We start from the raw sequence: 6156 nt of genomic DNA, 5'->3' as shown, positions 1-6156 counted from the left end.
TGAAGGCCCCCTACAGAATCTGGGCTAAGATTCTTCTGGGGTGTATTCATCACAGAAAGGCTACAGTTTCTCCCACCTACATCAACCAGGATCAACAGTACCTTCTGTACTGCATTGGCAAAGGTCAGAGGATTGATCTACCTCATCTTCTATTCATGCATATGTTGAATCATGTCAAGGATTCTCGTGAACAAGTGAAGTTGAAAAATCAAAAGATCAAGAGGAACATAATCCCTCTGGGAAGGCTCATCTCAGATATTTTGACAGAATCTGGTTTGATAGATTCTCTGATAGAAGCTGGAGCAGTTCAGGATCTGGCAGCTACATGTGGAAGTACTCTGACTTCTCACACTCTAAAGAAGATGAAGTTAATTAACAATGTTACCTCTCAGCCCAGAGTGGTCAATGAAATTCTGACAAGAAGAACTCCTATTGATGACTTCCAGATGTTCTTCAAGGAGGAGCATCCCAAAGTCATTCTCTTCTATCTGGAGTCCTGCTTGAAGGATAATTTAGAGTTTAATCTAGCATGGCTGCACAGTAGAACTCTTCCTTCTCTGGATGTTCAGAACGCTCCCAAGAAGAGAAAGACAACAGGAGAAGGTCCTTCCAAAAAGACTAAGAAGAAGAAGAAAACTTCAGGTATTTCTATTACTGATTCTGTACCTGTTAATATTTCTGAAACTGTATCAACAGATAACCCAGAAACCCTGAAAATACCTAGATCATCTGAATCTATTAGACAACTGATAGATGATATAGATTCAATAGACGACTCTATTCTAGAATCTAAACTTGAACCAGAAATTCCCCCATAACAAAAACAATCTTCTAAATTTCCTATCATCTACCTCCACCTCGTCTAAAGGAAAACAACCTGCTCAACCTTCTGAACCCATCATTCTGAACCCTCCACCTCTAACTGTAATATTCCCAACCATACCCTCTGAAAACATTTTCTCCACCTCTCAACCTTCATCCTCTGAACCTCAAACTTCTGCACCCCAACCTCAACCAACATCTTCTGTACCTCAACCACAACCAACCTCTTCAAATTCTGAAACCCAACCAGCAGTAGACATTCCTATCTTCTGTGATTTTTCTGACCCATCCTCTCCATCCTCTGATTCTATCATTCACAACCCTCGCAAACCAACACCTTCATCTGATCTAGGAGTCGTTGTCTTAGACTCTGATCATGAAGAAGAATCCTCACCCATCTCAACCACTCCTCTTCTCCTTCCTGACAGACCTTCTGTACCTTTTCTTATTTCCAACCCCCAAGAGCCCATTACCATCATCAGACCCAACACAACCCCATCATCTGTTGATACACGTTTTCAGTTGTTTAACTACAGGGTACGGAATTTGATGGAAAATCTGAAGGCTGTCTATGATCATAAGCTAGATCATGTGGCTGTTGGAAAGCTCTGGAACGCTTTGTCCAAGGATCTGCAAGCTGATGTTCTGGATCTTCAGAATGTCTGTGTTTCTGAAGCTCCTGCTCCTGCTGGCCTAGCTCTGGACTTTGGCAATTGGAAGGAACTTCACAATATCTGGAATTGGAAGACTGTGCAGGCAGAATCTTCTGAAGGTGATGAGATGGAAATTGATCAACCTCTGCCTATGGTGGTGTGGAAACCAAAACAATCTCCTTTTGCTCCAAAGGATTTTTTTCTTCTGACAAGAGACATGGAAACTCTCTTTTCTTAGTTTGAGTATAATCCTGTTGCTCCACCAGCTGCTCTATCAGCTTCAGCCCCTTCATCATCTGAAGCTCCTTCAAGTTCTGAAGTGTGGAATACTCTAAAGGAACTCCAGAAGAATCAGGAAGCTGTGTTTGACCGTCTGGCAAGGCAAGATGACACCAATTAAGAGATCAGAACTTGGATGCAGAAGTCTGAAGAGAATTCTAAGAAGCAAGCTGAAGATACTTCTGAGATCAAGAAAATACTAGCCCTCTTAGCCTCCAAGCTTTTCTAGTCTTTCTGTTTTTAGGACTTGTCTTTTTTGTTTTTTTTGTTTTCTGCACCTGTCTTGTTAACATTCTGTTCATCAATTCAATTTTTTCTTTCCCTTTCCTTATTTGTTTTCATCTGAGTTTCTTTTTCTTTCTTTTTGATGTCTGACAAAACTGGGGAGAAACATATTACTGAATTGATTTTATTATATCAGTTGCCAGGCTTAAGTCTCAAACATTTTTTTTGTTCTAACAAAAATTGCAAAGTTCTGCATCTGAAAGTTTTTGCAGGAATGTAATGCTCTGAAGATCTCAATTAGAGGAAAAACGTATTTTGATGCTCTGAAGATCTTAAAATCTATGAATAAAATTCCATAGATTTGAAGCAAACGAAATTTTATGCTCTGATACTCTAGCTCTCTAAAGAAAATTCAAAGCCTTGATGATGTCCAAAGGAAGCTCTGAATCATCTTCAAATAAAGCTCAACTTTAAAGTCTCTTCTAAAATGGAAAATACTCAGGGAAGTCCTTTTATATTAAATTAATCTGGTATTAATTTCAGGGGGAGATTGTTAATCTCAAGGGGAGATTATTCTATACATTCTGATTAGTTTGCATTGCTATATCTGATTGATGTCTCTTTCATCTTTATTCTGGATACAAATTCATATCAATTCTATATGTTTTTGTCATCATCAAAAAGGGGGAGATTGTTAGAACATGAAATGTTCTGATCATATTTTCTAGTTTTTATGACAACATTAGAAATGAATTTTGTATAAGACAATGTGGTACTCTAATAAGTTAATTTTTCCATTTCAGGTAAAGTGTAAAAGAGTATGTAATATCCTATCTTTCAGAAGCTCTGACCCAGATGTTCTGGATGGCTACATCAGAACATGGTCTTGAAGTTATCATATCATGACTATTAGAAGCAAGCTCTGAAGATCTGAAGGTATCACGCTCTACAGAACTTCCATAGTCTGAAGCGCTGAAGTTCTAACTAGCACCAAACGCTGGAAACTTTGATGAACAAAGAAAATCACAAAGTCTGATTCTAGAACAAAAGCAAATGATGAAAAGCTAGAAAGGCTAGTCTGTGTGTATGACAAAAGGAACGTTAGAAGTATGGCTACAAAAGGCAAAGTCAGAAAAAGCAGTTGAAGCAAGGCTCGAGGTAGTTGACAAAAGCATGTAACATTAAATGTAGCATGTACTGTACATGCAAAGCATTAAATGCAGAACTGTTCAACGGTCACATTCTCACGCCTATAAAAGAAACTTGTCAGCCCAAGAAAAAGGCTAGAGCTTACGTTACAAACTCACAACACACTCTGAATCTTTCTCACGTAAAAAGCTCTTGAACAAAGCAAGTAATCTTCATCTTCAAGCTCACATACTTTTGTATATTTTTAGTGAGTTCTAGATTATAAACCTAAGAGAAAAATTACTTAGTGATTACAGCTTTTTAGAAGCATCATTAATCTCTGTATTTGATAATATCTTTGTAAACCAAAATTCCTTGAGTGATCAAGCTGTGATCTGTAGACTCAAGAAGACTTAGAGTTTGATCTAAGTGGAGAACCATTGTAATCATTTTTTGATTAGTGGATTAAATCCTTAGTGGAGGTAAATCACCTGTGAGGGTGGACTAAAGGTAGTTTTAAACGAACCAGGATAAAAATAATTGTGTTCATTTTTTATTTGTCAAAAAGAAACAACCCTTATTCAATTCCCCCATTTCTAAGTGTTTTTCACTCCTTCAGAATATTGAAGATTGTGTAGTTTCTAATTGTGGAGACAATTTAGGAAACTTATGATTAAAGACCTTTCTTTTATAAAAATATTTATGCTGATTTGTAACAGCAAATATAGTTGTGATTTTAAGCCCAAGTCCAATTGGGAATAGGTTATAAATAGAAGCTTTGTAACCTAAGTTTTGCACCAGCCGTAATTTTAATAATGTAGTTTTTAAGGGCCGAGGCTGTAGAGTGAACCTCCCGGATTGTGGGAAGGTCACCATGTTTTGAGAAGCTAGCCGATTTTATTCAAAGATGTAACCATTAGGGTTAGCCATGTAAGTGAACCACCCGGATTGTGGGATGGTCACTGATTTGTGCCTCGAAGCCTGTAGGCAGGAGGTTTATTTACTCACTCAGAAGCTGTGAAGCAATGAGTGCAGTACTGTTTGTGAAGGAAGCTTTGAAGCAACTCCAAGTTGTATTTATTTGAGTGCTTAGAATGTTGGAAATTAGGTCGTCGATGTAGTGGCTGAGGTGTTGACTGCTAGACATCATTGCTATGATTGGGAATGGAATGGAGATATTCCATATCTAGGGAGAACCTAGGTAGAAGGGTCATTGGGTAGTGATTAAGTGAGAAGTTGTAAACGGGGGAGTTTAGCTTTGAATTGATACTGCTAATAGTGGACTTCATCCCTAGCTTGGTAGCCCCCAGAGTAGGTTGGTTGAACCGAACTGGATGAACAATTATGTGTGTTATTTATTTTCTGCACTATTATTTGTATTCCTACCTTCTCTATTTTTATAATGTCAGATTAGATGTCATGACATCCGTATATGACATATGAGTTATGTCTTACCAGAATTTCAGAAAACATATCCTGAGGTGCTTTTTCGATCGTCTACATCTCTGCACCAATCGCTGTCGGAATAACCAATCAACTTATAATCTTTTGTTCTAGAGTAGAAAATTCCAAGTGACACAGTTCCTTGGATGTATCGAAGAATACTTTTTAATGCCTTCCAATGTGTATGGACTGGTTCCTCCATGAAACGACTTACAATTCCGACACTAAGCGAAAGATCTGACCTTGTACATGTGAGATATCGAAGACTTCCTACCAAACTTCGATATTTGCTTGCTTTCATGCGTTCTCCTCCATCAAATTTCGACAACTTTGCACCCGGTTCCATTGGCTTCGAAATCGGATTACAGTTTTCCATCTTACATTTTTTCAAGATTTCTTTTGCATATTTCTCCTGTGAAATGAAAATTCCTGTTTCTTCTTGTCGAACCTCCAGACCAAGAAAGTATCTCATCAAGCCCAAATCTGTCATCTCAAATTCCCGTGTCATTGTGCACTTGAAATCTTCTATCATCTGATCATTGTTACTTAAGAAAATTATATCATCGACATAGAGAGCAACGAGTAACAAATTACCTCCATTATTCTTTACATACAGAGCATGTTCGTAAGGACATTGCTTGAAACTATTCTCTTTAAAGTATGTGTCTATTCGTGTATTCCATGCTCGCGGTGCTTGCTTCAACCCATAAAACGCCTTTTTCAACTTTAGCACTTTTTCTTCTTTTCCAATTTTCATGTATCTGGGTGGTTGTTCGATGTAAACTTCTTCTTCGAGCACACCATTTAGAAATGTTTTCTTGAAATCCATTTGAAATATCGGCCATTTGAATTGAGCAGCTTGTGAGATAAGTAATCGAATTGTCTCCATTCTTGCAACATGAGCAAATACTTCGTCATAATCAATTCCAGCTTTTTGTTTGTGTCCCTTTGCAATAAGCTGCGCTTTATACCGTTCTATTTTACCTTGAGCATTCATCTTTTTCTTGAGTACCCACTTCACACCGATGGGTTGACTTCCTTTTGGTAATTCTGCTAGTTCCCATGTCTTGTTGCGTTCGATGGCCTCAATTTCTTCGTTCATGGCAGTTTTCCATTTTTCGTCTCGTAACGCTTTTTCGAGGCTAACGTTTCCAGTATCTTCCAAAAGCCATACAAGGTGTACTTCTTCTGTCATATCATACAAATCTTGAAGACTTCGCATTTTGGGTTATAGAGGTTCATCTTCATTGTCAAAATCTTCAAGTTCTGTTGAATTGCTTGTTGGTACAACGGCTGATGTTTCTCCAACTTCGATGATAACTTCTGTCGAATTGTTCCAGTCCCACTTGCTCATTTCGTTTATTCGAACGTCTCTACTCACTATCTCCTTCTTGTTTATGGGATCAAATAGCCTGTACCCTTTTGTCTTCTCATCATACCCAATGAATACGTACTTTTGACATTTGTCTTCAAGCTTTGTTCTTTGTTGATCTAGTACGTGTGCATAAGCCACACTACCAAATATGTTGAGATGATAAACGGTTGGCTTCTGTTCACTCCATGCTTCTTGTGGTGTTTGATCTTCTAACTTCAAATGTGGACATCG

The sequence above is a fragment of the Vicia villosa genome, linkage group LG3 (genome assembly GCF_029867415.1).
Source record: "Vicia villosa cultivar HV-30 ecotype Madison, WI linkage group LG3, Vvil1.0, whole genome shotgun sequence".
In the NCBI taxonomy this organism is placed as follows: domain Eukaryota; kingdom Viridiplantae; phylum Streptophyta; class Magnoliopsida; order Fabales; family Fabaceae; genus Vicia; species Vicia villosa.
This window is presented reverse-complemented; position numbering follows the sequence as displayed.